At 39.7% G+C, this 12,735-nt stretch overlaps 1 pseudogene; it reads right to left on the reverse strand.

Moving 5' to 3' along the window:
• Positions 1-4,647: 4,647 nt before the first annotated feature.
• Positions 4,648-5,987, reverse strand: LOC146389961 (uncharacterized; annotated as a pseudogene).
• Positions 5,988-12,735: the final 6,748 nt, after the last annotated feature.

Here is a 12,735-nt window from a genome sequence, read left to right on the forward strand (position 1 = left end):
CTGTGATCTTCCGAAAGACCACTTTCAGCTCAGAGTAAACAGACTGCACTTTGCTTATTTTCAGATTATGTGGTTTTATTACAGGTGTTTTTGCTCAAATGTAATGTAATACACTCACATGTACATAGAGGTTTGTAGTCAATGTACCATGGTAATAACCAGAGATGGGCAGTAACGCGTTACTTGTAACGCGTTACTGTAATCCGATTACTTTTTTCAAGTAACGAGTAAAGTAAGGGATTACTATTGCAAAAACGGTAATTAGATTACCGTTACTTTCCCGTAGGAACGCTGCGTTACTGCGTTACTAAAACCGTGATTTTTTTGCGAGAATGTCTCATGACAGTGACGTAAGCGAGTGCGACGTTCGTGACAACAGCTGTGTGCAGATCAACAATGGATCATATATCGAGTGCAGGAGAGAGTATGAGCGTGCAGCATTTAAAGCTTGGAAGTACTGACCTTACTTTGAGTTTGATTCCATAAAAAGTGACAAAAACATTAGCATCCGTTGTGGTGGGAAGAAAACTTCTTTTTACACCGAGAAACTCGCGGATTCTTCCACTGACCGCTGCGCCACACCTGCACCAGGGTAAACCTCCGCCTACCCTACTCCTGCTTTACAGGTGAAAATAGAGCAACAGGACTGCTAGTCTTTGATTTCATTTACTTTCTGCTGTGTTTTACTTGCATCTATTTGGAAGACTGAGTGTAAACACAAAAAATATTTTATTTTATGTGCTGGAATGTGCAGAAAATAGGTTTAAATGTTAAACTAATTTCTTCAAGTCAGAGAATGGTGCATATAATTACATTTTTGCTTGATGCATAAAGTTAAAAGATTAAAACGGATAAAACAAGTTTTAAAAAAAAAGAGACTTTTCCATTTGATTACATTTTGTATGATGGATTATGCAGAAAAAGTAGAATTGGGTTGAAAGATCTATCGCTTTATCACCTATTCAGGTTGTAAATCGTGTTTTTAAAAAGTAACTAAGTAACTAAGTAATTAATTACTTTTGAAAATAAGTAATCAGTAAAGTAACAGGATTACTTTTTTGGGGAAGTAATCAGTAATTAGTTACTGATTACTTTTTTCAAGTAACTTGACCAACACTGGTAATAACAGAAGCGAAACGCAATATTGTGTCAGGACAATTCACTATTTATGCACAATAAACAAAGGAGCATAGCGTGACAATTTCTGTTCAGCGCCAGACTTGCTTGTATCCTATATCACCAATTATGTTAAGAAAAATGACGTATTAACTACTACAAAACACTGACCTTTGTGGAAGTGCTTGGAGCAGACTAACATGTGAGCTGGAGTGTTCTGAAACGTTATATTTGGTCTGAAATCCAGGCCATTCGGAAACATGGCTTGAACATTTTCTCTTCAACAACGTAATCCGATAACAACCGATCTCTTTACCCGTCGGCATCCCGTGGCTGTCATGCGACCGGCTATTGCAGTTAATAATACAACAGCTTCTTGCCATTTTTTGTGTTTCTTTTTATCGCTGTGTAACCGATTTCAATTGAAAGCCTGCGTGCGCTAGTACCTCTTGCCACGAGTTCCCAGAATCCTTTGCGGTTTTACCCCTGAATGATGTCACATTTTCAATCTCTATAGCACTTTACTCAGTCCCTAAGGACCCCAAAGCGCTTTACACTACACTCAGTCATTCACCCATTCACACACACATTCACACACTGGCAATGGCAAGCTACATTGTAGCCACAGCTGCCCTGGGGCGCACTGACAGAGGCGAGGCTGCCGGACACTGGCGCCACCGGGCCCTCTGACCACCACCAGTAGGCAAACATGGGGTTAGTACAGGGGTCGGCAACCTGCGGCTCTTTAGTCCTTATAGTGCGGCTCCTCGTGGTTTAGGAAAATAAATTAGAAGTATTTAGCTGAAGTGTATTTTATTTATGTTAGTTCTTTTTTAACTTGTAGTTCTAAATTGGACGATTATTGTGATATTGAAATATAAAAATAAAATTATATTCTATTATTTTTTCATCACTCAAAATAACCGTCACACTCGCGGAAGCCGGTCTACCCGCCGAAACGCTGTGCATTTATCGAGACTTTCGACCCCAGGCAGGCCAATTATGGATCTTCGGATCCACATTATGTCAGCAGCTGTTCTCCTCCGTGAACTATGTTAAAAACAAACACCGCTCACACCTCACAGATGACAGCTTACAGTCCTGCATAAAGATGAAAGTGACTTCGTACAGCCCCGATTTGCAGACGCTGTGCGCAGAGGTTCGGGACCATAAGTCTTATTGTACACATATCACGACAGACCCGACGATGTTTCCATCAACATGCTTTTCAGCATCTCTTTATTGGCCACTTTTCACACACGGTTGCTGTACGCATACAGCCGGCTGTAGCTTTTCAGCTCACAGCCCGACACACACCAACACAACAGCATAGATAGCGCAGACGCAAAGGCGGCAAGGCGTGATTGCGGGTGCCGCTCAGGTGCGTCCGCCTCCCCTGCAGCCCCGCCACACACATTAACCAGGTAAAATACATATTTAGGCAGAATTTTGCAAATATCTATTTTTCATCTTTTAGCATCTTTTAGTGCTTTTTTCCAATTATTTTTTAAAAGTGAGGCTCCAACAGCCCAAAGGCTACATAAGGGTGGCGGCTCACAACAGTTTTTGTTTGCTGCATGGATCATTTTAGTTCAGCTGGGTGTCTTTCCTTTTGTTGTATTTCTTTAAGAGTTCAAAATGTGTTAATTACATAAATAAATTGTAATTTTCTCTGTAGCACTTCAAGGATTTCATAAGCAACACACCTTAGTTGTTCACACAAAGCATAAAGGTAAAAAAAAAATATATATATATATACAGTGTTATCTTCATTTTAGATGTCAGAAAGTATTTGCAGCTCCCAGTGTTTTCGTGGAAACCGGGTCCAAGTGGCTCTTTGGATGTGAAAGGTTGCTGACCCCTGGGTTAGTATCTTGCCCAAGGACATTTGGCATGCAGCCAGGAGGCAGCCTCGGATCGAACCACCGACCTTCTGATTAGTGGCTGACTTGCTCCGCTACCTGAGCTACAGCCACCCCATGAGCTCACTGTGAAACCTAACCCCACCGTATCATTTGATTTCCTGAGGTCAGATGGCCCAGGATGTGAGTGGGTGTTGAACTTTGATCCCTCTTATCTGTGTTTGCACTTTGGGTTTTACAGTTTCTTGTGTGTGTAAAAAGCAAATAAACATGTTATTGAATTCTTAAATATAAAGGGATACTTACTTTGATTACGTTGCATGAATGTTCAGGCATTAATACTGTTTTTGGAAAGCTGAACTAAAAGAATAAAAAGTAAATGTGAAAATGGTCACTTCATTGTGTCGTTTTTTTCTTCTTACATTTAGAGTCTCTTTGTTGACACGATCAAATAAACTGCTGCAGTCTGAGTAATTTTAAAAGAGAAAAGTATTTGGGTTGAAAGGGATTCTGCTAAAGTGAATGAAATGCTAATGAACGCCGAACTGAATGAAGACAGTTAAAAGTGGGTGGTACATCTCAAATATCTCAATCTGCCCGAAAGCATGAGTCATGATGGGTCACTGACAACCACGTGATGATTATCTCCCATTTGTCTTACAGATATATCTTAGCCTATATTTCATGTAGGTCTGGATCTTTAATGGATGTTTATGCCTGCATGTGTAGAGGATTGAAGTATTTAGCAAAGAAAACACAAAGTGACGATATAAGAGGGTTAAATTATTGTCAGTGTGACTAAAATCTTATGCGCAAACTGACAGGTGTTTCTGACAATGTCAAAAATTGTATATATTTCACTTAATATGTCTTTTATTTCTTTTATTTTTAACATTTGGGAAAACTTAAGTCTGAAATCCAAATGAAACATATTTTAATAGTGTTTGTGTCCCACACTTTGACTGGATCGCTGGCGGCTGATCAAGGTCAGTTTTCAGTCACACACATATTTATTTTACGGCTCCAACATATTGACACTGTTACTGCAGTCCTCTGTAGGTGGCTATGGTAACACTAAGACAACACTGCCACCTAGAGGTCAAACTGAAACATTTTTGTTTCTTCTTCTGCAAAGTTTGTAAGATTCAAAAGGTTAAAGACGTAACGTTTGTTTTGAAAGATAAACAATGTTACTGAGGAAAAAAAGTAGGAAAAAACAGCAGCTGGTGATAAACTGGACTCACTCAGACTGACACAAGGTCAAAAATATAAACAGAATTTTATAGTTTCTACTTTGTGGCCACTTTATTAGGTATATGATGCTTGTTACATGTTTGACGCCTTTTTTTGTCACCTGAAACTTTGGAGGCTGTGATGTATTTGAAGTTTGTGGAAAAATGTGCATGCAGAACATTTACATCATTCGGAACATCACACAAATGAAATTATTAGACTAAGATATCTCAAGGAGCGCTCGCTTTGATGCAGTTTTTCTGTAAAATCAGAAAACAATTTTCAAATTCACTCCAAGCATGAAGGGTGCTAACAAAGACAACAAAAAATAACACATGAAGCAGAAGCAGACCAATCAGGTGATGATTGTCACATTTATTCTCTTTAGTCTTTTACATTTTGAATTAAAAACATGAACAAAATCTTAAACAAGTAATGAAAGAGTTTCATCAAAGCTTCAAGCTGCATCCCTCAGCAGAAGTGCATCATAAGTGTCGCACACATTCTTATTTGATGTAAAAATACAACTTTTACATCAGGATGTGAAAGTCTTCTTCTTCTTTGCTTTAGTTACATTTGGGTTTAAGTTGAAGGTAAATTCCATAATCCACAAATAATAATTTACAGCCATATTTTCTGCTTTAAATCTTTACAACTCACAACAGAGAACACAATGAAACTAATAACTGTTGCACACTGACACGTTCATTTCATTACCTAGGTTATCTGACAGTTATTGAATCCTCTACAAATAAATAATAATCTGAAACTTCTCTACCAAGAAACTGATGTTTTACACATTAGTGTAGAAACATCGGGATTATCAGCCTGCAAAGACAAATAATCGGCTGGACTGAGTCAGAGAAGAGACCTGCTGATGTTTCCAACATGAAGCTTGTGTTGGACAGAACAGTTCATTCTCACTGAGGCTGGGTTCAGTAACAGCTGCTTAAAGTTTGGCTCAGCTGAGTACTTTCTGCTCCTATTGGTCAGTCTCATAGACAATAGGGGAAAAAATATTTACAGTAAATGTACTCGTCAGCCCGCAGGATGATGAAGTCCTTCCTGTAGTGTCAGAGTGAAATCAGTGGTCTGTGTGGAGTGTTGCTGAATGCTGTCTGTCTCTGCTCAGCAGCAGGAGACTCAAAGTTCATCTGCAAAACGCTCTGAGACATTTCAGACAGTCTGCAGTTCAGCAGGAGGACGCTCTGAATCCTGACTCTGTCCATGTTTTCTGTAGATCAGAAAAGCAACAACAACAAGCACAACACAAAGTGACGCGCTCGCTATCAGTCCAGCACGTCCTCTTCTGACTCCGTCCCCTCTCAGTCCTCCTGGTTGATCTTCTTGCAGAAACAGGTGTGAGGTGCAGATAGATTCCCACGAGCGTGTTTCTTCCATGAAGACGTGACACTCGTACGTTCCAGCATCCGCAGTCGTCACATTCTCCAGAATCAAAGACACGTCTCCATCCTTCATGTGTCTGTCCTGCAGAGCCACCCGCTTCTTAAAAGATGGATGCTGCTTGGTGGTATCAAAGTGCTCGTCCCGGTACAAGAGCACATATTCTTCTCCCAGATCAGCTCTGCTCCAGTTCACAACTATGAACTTGTTGTTTGGAGCTCGACATGTCAGAGTGACGTTGTTTCCAGACTCAGCTGGGACTTTTTTGTCACCTGTGTGTGAAGAAACGCTGAGCTCACCTTCAGCAGTGCAAGCCAGGACGCATGCGCAGAGCACGCCCCCGAACAGTGACGTAATTCGGAGTGTAGCCATTCGAGCGGAGAGCAAAGAGGTGTCTCATACATGCTTCTCACACATGCAACATTAATAAACTAAAATTTCTCGGGAACGCTCAGCTTCGGGAATAGCGGCTTGTCTGTTTTGTCTCACATGAAGCTGAAAACACTTCAGCAGCCTCTGCGTGAAAACCAAAGTTTTCACGCATCTCTCAGCTTCGGTGTGGACATATCCGCTGTTATGTGCCCAAGTTTTTCTTCAGCCTCTGACAGTAAGTTGAAAACTCTTTACCCACTGAGAGGCTGTGTTTAAGGGGTTCAGCAGACTTGTTCTGGTATTGTTCTCTAGTCCTGCTGAACCCTTAAACACAATTCTTTTCAGATGGGTTCCACTTTGACTTTTGCTCATTTCACTGTAGTTAATATGATTTTTGGTTTTCAGCGTCAGCTTAGAGGAGATGTTTTAAAATTGTATCCACACCAGAGACAGAGACACGACTTTTTTCTTTATATAGTTTTTCAGCCTAGTTTTTTTTTCACTTTTTCAACATTTGTGGACACAGCTCTTACACTTTTCTCAAACTTTGATGTCATTTAGGACATTTTCCAATGTTTTATCTCTTTTTGGACAAGTGTTTTACACTCTTTTCCTTTTCAGTACAGTTTTTCCTCGTTTTCCCTTTATTTATTTATTTTCAAAAAAGGAGTTTTTCAACTTTTTCGCTGTTCGTGGACACGGACTTTACACTTTTTCTAACCTTTTTTTTTCTCCTTTCTAATACGTGTTTTACACCTTTATCCCCCTTTTTAACAGTTTTTCAACCTAGTTTCCTTACCCTTTCACCTTTATGGACACGGATTTTACACTTTTCACAACTTTTGATCTCTATTTGAACATTTTGGACTGCGCTACGGCTTCGGTTTTGACACCTCGCCTCTACTGTGTCTAAGCAGACTTGCTCAGTTTCCATTTTGACTTGTGTTAGTTTCACTGTAGTTAATATTATTTTCGGTTTTCAGCATCAGTTTAGAGGACCTTATTATGGTATCCAGACCAGAGACTTTAACACGACTTTGGCAGCTTTCTTCCCCGTTTTTCCACACAGATTTTAGACTTTTTTTTCAGAGTTTTTCAACCTAGTCTAATTGGCTTGGAAAGAAAAGCGTCTGGACTTCTTTAAGTTGGGTCACATGGTGGAGAGTCCTGGATTTAAGCCCAGTGGGAGTTTCCCCCGAGAGGAACAATGGACCCCCTAATGATCCTTTACCTAATCACATGAGCCAAGGTGTGAAAACGGATGTAGGTCACAATCAGCCAAGGTTTGGGGTGAGCTCATTGTGAAACCTAACCCCACCGTATCATGTGATTTCCTGAGGTCAGATGGCCCAGGATGTGAGTGGGCGTTGAACTTTGATCCCTCTTATCTGTGTTTGCACTTTGGGTTTTACAGTTTCTTGTGTGTGTAAAAAGCAAATAAACATGTTATTGCATTCTGAAATATAAAGGGATACTTACTTTGATTATGTTGCATGAATGTTCAGGCATTAATACTGTTTTGGAAAGCTGAACTAAAAGAATAAAAAGTAAATGTGAAAATGGTCACTTCATTGTGTCGTTTTTTTCTTCTTACATTTAGAGTCTCTTTGTTGACACGATCAAATAAACTGCTGCAGTCTGAGTAATTTTAAAAGAGAAAAGTATTTGGGTTGAAAGGGATTCTGCTAAAGTGAATGAAATGCTAATGAACTCCGAACTGAATGAAGACAGAAGTGGGTGGTACATCTCAAATGGGTCACTGACAACCACTTGATGATGATTATCTCCCATTTGTCTTACAGATATATCTTAGCCTATATTTTATGTAGGTCTTCATCATCATCATCAACAACTTTATTTATAAAGCACTTTAAAACAACCACAGCTGACACAAAGTGCTGTACATTGGAACTGTAAAATAAAATTACATGAGATATAAGTAAAAACCAAATAAAAGAAGAGCGAAAGCATTAAATAACTATTTCAATTAAAAGAGAAACTAAGTCTCACTGAGGTTAAAAGCCAAGGAATAAAAGTGGGTTTTAAGACGCGATTTAAAAGATCTGGATATTTAATGGATGTTTATGCCTGCATGTGTAGAGGATTGACGTATTTAGCAAAGAAAACACAAAGTGACCATATAAGAGGGTTAAATTATTGTCAGTATGACTAAAATCTTATGTGCAAACTGACAGGTGTTTTTGACAATGTCAAAAATTGTATATATTTCACGTAATATGTCTTTTATTTCTTTTATTTTTAACATTTGGGAAAACTTAAGTCTGAAATCCAAATGAAACATATTTTAATCCGGTCGTTAAGTGATGACGTGATGAATCCTACTTCCGGGCCTAAAGTAGTCTGCGTTTAATATGGCTTTTGTGTTAAAAAATGTTATGTATTTTCTTCTATTTAATCTCAAAAAAGTTCCTAAAACAGTCAGTGATCACAGTTTTTAAAACCTTAGGATGTAACTACAGCCTAACCTCGTATTGTGGATGGATTATCTCAGTTGTTCTCCTGGCTGAAGGTTGGTCCTTTTACAGCATCCTGCCATGTGATTACATTTGTTCCTGACCACCGAGAACACTCACGTTAACTTTTATCGAGTGGAAAAAAAATAGCTTGTTTATATTATGCTAACATAGCTGTGTCGCTAGCGGTCACGTAGCCCATCATTATCTACCAGCTAGCCAAACTTCAGTAACCCTACAAACGTCACTGCTGTTTAGTTTTCTGTCTTTATTTATGTTGCAAGTGGTAGCAGAGCTGTACGTTTTAATTTGTTTCCAAAACCCCGCAGTCAGGACATGCTATATTGTATTTAGATAGAAGCTAGTGAGCTAACTTCCTGCTAACTTCTAACTCCGTTAAATGTCATAAATTCCGTTTTCATGGATGCCTGGATGTTAATCTCAATTGTTACACCTGGTAGAGCAGAACGCTGATCATTTTATTAAAGATGAAAGACTTTAGACAGTTTTTCAACTCTCAGTAATGCCATAGTGATCGTTTGATATATGGACCTGCAGCGGAGTTTAGGCCCAGACACGGCTAGTGACGTCAGACTTAACGACCGGATAGTGTTTGTGTCCCACACTTTGACTGGATTGCTGGCGGCTGATCAAGGTCAGTTTTCAGTCACACACATATTTATTTTACGGCTCCAACATATTGACACTGTTACTGCAGTCCTCTGTAGGTGGCTATGGTAACACTAAGACAACACTGCCACCTAGAGGTCAAACTGAAACATTTTTGTTTCTTCTTCTGCAAAGTTTGTAAGATTCAAAAGAAGATTAAAGACGTAACGTTTGTTTTGAAAGATGAACAATGTTACTGAGGAAAAAAAGTAGGAAAAAACAGCAGCTGGTGATAAACTGGACTCACTCAGACTGACAAAAGTGCAAAAATATAAACAGAATTTTATAGTTTCTACTTTGTGGCCACTTTATTAGGTATAAGATGCTTGTTACATGTTTGACGCCTTTTTTTTTCACCTGAAACTTTGGAGGCTGTGATGTATTTGAAGTTCGTGGGAAACTGTGCATGTAGAGCAGCAAAATGCGTGCGTGTGTGGGTTTCCTCTTATAATCTAAAGATGTAAAATGTAAAGACAATAAGCTGGCCCAGGGGATCTCCAGGCCCCAAGGTTTTAGATGTGTCCTTGATTCAACACAGCTAATTTAAATGGCTAAATGACCTCCTCAACATGTCTTGTAGTTCTTCAGAGGCCTGCTAATGAACTAATCGTTTGATTCAGGTCTGTTGACCCAGGGTGATATCTAAAACCAGCAGGACGTCGGCCCTTGAGGCCTGGAGTTGCCTACCTCTGGTGCAGTTTTTTGTCTCTCTGTGTCAGCCCTGTGAAGGTCCAGGATGTACCATGTCTCTCACTCTATAACAGGAACAAATCTGATACTTTGAATTAAATTTAAGAAGAAAAGTGTGTAATATCCAAACTAAAGCCAGCACATCTTCCATCTCACTAACGTTAACATGTGGGAAACACAAAAAAGGAACAGGTCCAACTTCACGTGTTCACGGTAATAAAGCAGGTTTTGTTATTTGACATGATGTGATAACCACCATCACACTGATGGAGCAGGAACTCTGTGCAGCTCAGAACAGATGCTCAGTGGTCACCACCACAATGTCTTTGTAGGTCTCCCACCCAATTAAAGATGTTTTCTTTTCAAGGCCCTCTCTGACCTCTGCGCCTTCTGGTAACCATATATAAGAGCTTCTAAGCTGTTTTATTATTTAGCTGGTTGTGGATTCCCCCATGATCATGAAAAATGTGCAGGCATGAGTCTCTGGGGCAACCTCTGCAAATATGGTGGCAACACAGTTCTCATGACAGTGTCAAAGTACCCATTAACTTCTGTCACCACTGCCCCATGAAAGAGGATAAATCTGGACTGGAACAATCTCAGTTTGCAGCTTAGGGTCACTTCTCTGTCTCTGGGGCAACCTCTGCAAATGTTTTATTTTTTTTTATATTTTCTGCTTTAAATTTTTACAACTCACAACAGAGAACACAATGAAACTAATAACTGCTGCACACTGACACGTTCATGTAATTTCCTGGGTTATCTGACAGTTATTGAATCCTTTAAAATGGAAAATAACAAAGTGGTACAAATAAATAATAATCTGAAACTTATATACAAAGAAACTGATGTTTTACACATTAGTCAGTCTCATAGACAATAGGGGAAAATAATTTTTACAGTAAATTTACTCGTCAGGAAGCAGGATGCCATCTCAAATACCACGTGATGATGATTATCTCCCATTTGTCTTACAGATATATCTTAGCCCATATTTCATGTAGATCTGTTTCTGCCTGCATGTGTAGAGGATTGAAGTATTTAGCAAAAAAAACACAAATTGACCATTTATGCCCTAAGACAGATGGGACAGGCTCCAACCCCCTGCGACCCTGAAAAGGAACAAATGGATGGATGGAAAACTTAAGTGTGAAATCCAAATGAAACATATTTTAATAGTGTTTGTGTCGCACAACGTGACTGGATCGCTGATGACTGATCAAGGTCACACCTCTGTAGGTGGCTATGGTAACACTAAGACAACACTGCCACCTAGAGGTCAAACTAAAACATTTGTTTCTTCTGCAAAGTTTCTAAGATTTAAAAGAAGATTAAAAACGTAACGTTTGTTTTGAAAGATGAACAATGTTACTGAGGAAAAAAAGTAGGAAAAATCAGCAGCAGTAGGGAAAGCAGCAGATGGTGATAAACTGGACTCACTCAGACTGACACAAGGTCAAAATCATAAACAGAACATTATAGTTTCTACTTTACGGCCACTTTATTAGGTACAAAATGCTTGTTACATGTGTTACGCCTTTTTTGTCACCTGAAATGTTGCAGGCTGTGATGTAATTTAAGTCCGTGGAAAAATGTGCATGAAGAGCAGCAGAGGCATGCCTGCGTGGGTTTCCTCTTATAATCCGAAGATGTAAAATGTAAATTTTAAGCTGGTCCAGGGGATCTCCAGGCCCCAAGGATGTCGTGCAGGTTTTAGATGTGTTATGGTAAATGGTAAATGGCCTGTATTTGTATAGCGCTTTACTAGTCCCTAAGGACCCCAAAGCGCTTTACACAACCAGTCATCCACCCATTCATACACACATTCACACACTGGTGATGGCAAGCTACATTGCGTTCTTGATCCAGCACAGCTAATTCAAATGGCTGAATTACCTCCTCAACGGCTGTATCCCAATTCAGGGTCTGCAGCCTCAAAGGCCGCATTTTAAGGCCAATTACATCACAGCGACATGACGAAGTCTGTCCCAATTCAAAGGCTGCTCTAAATGCGGCCCTCAAATGCGTCCTTCATTCCCCTGAATTTTAAGGATGTGGAGGTGTAGACTTCGTGGCCCAACATATCCCAGACTTCATAGCGCGGTGGTGGGTGTGGATAATTTTGCCGAAAAAAAAAACGGTGGAAGCGGAGCGGCCAAAGAGTGAACTTTCAAAAGTAAGTACTGAATATTATGTCACTTATTTATGTGCGAATGTTTAATAATGAAGAACATTAAAACATTACTGTTGGCCACATGTCGGCAAAATTATGTGATATTAGCGATGTTTGTACTTTAAGTGTCAGCTTGGTTTTAAAGCCTTTATTTTAAAATATACGCTGTTCAATAGCTGACCTTAATCTTACAGAGAATGTGATGATTTTGTGGATAATTAAAGTCAGTCATATATCCACAAACACAACAAGCTGAAAGTCAGTGATGCTGCTCGGTTTGCAGTCCTGAATATCACGGCACAAGCAGGATTCACTGCACTGTTAATGTTAGCTATGTTATATTGCTGCCTCTGTTCGGTGGTGTCAAGCCAAACGGACTTTAACGTGTGTTTGAACGAGCTGACGGTTCACTCGTTAAGCTGAAAGAAAGATGCTTTAATCACAGGAGTCACACGTGTCCACTGTACTATCTGGTATGTCAACCAGATGTGGGCCAGGTCTGGCAATGATGGCACTATTTGTATTCCTATTTTACTTAGAAGACCCAAATGCCATGTTGCAATACTATACTGCTATGGTAGCCAACGTTTCAAATGCAGGTGTGACAGATTTGTGAGTGTGCACTTTATCCAAAACCTAGTGCGGTTTTCCTTATGCTTTCCACTGGGGTAGCTCAGGAGGTAGAGCAGGTCAACTACTCCTTGGAAGTTTAGTGGTTCGATCCCTGCCTTCTCCGTTCTGC

This window comes from Perissodus microlepis, chromosome 3 (genome assembly GCF_051167445.1).
Source record: "Perissodus microlepis isolate ML-2025 ecotype Zambia chromosome 3, ASM5116744v1, whole genome shotgun sequence".
Lineage (NCBI taxonomy): Eukaryota > Metazoa > Chordata > Actinopteri > Cichliformes > Cichlidae > Perissodus > Perissodus microlepis.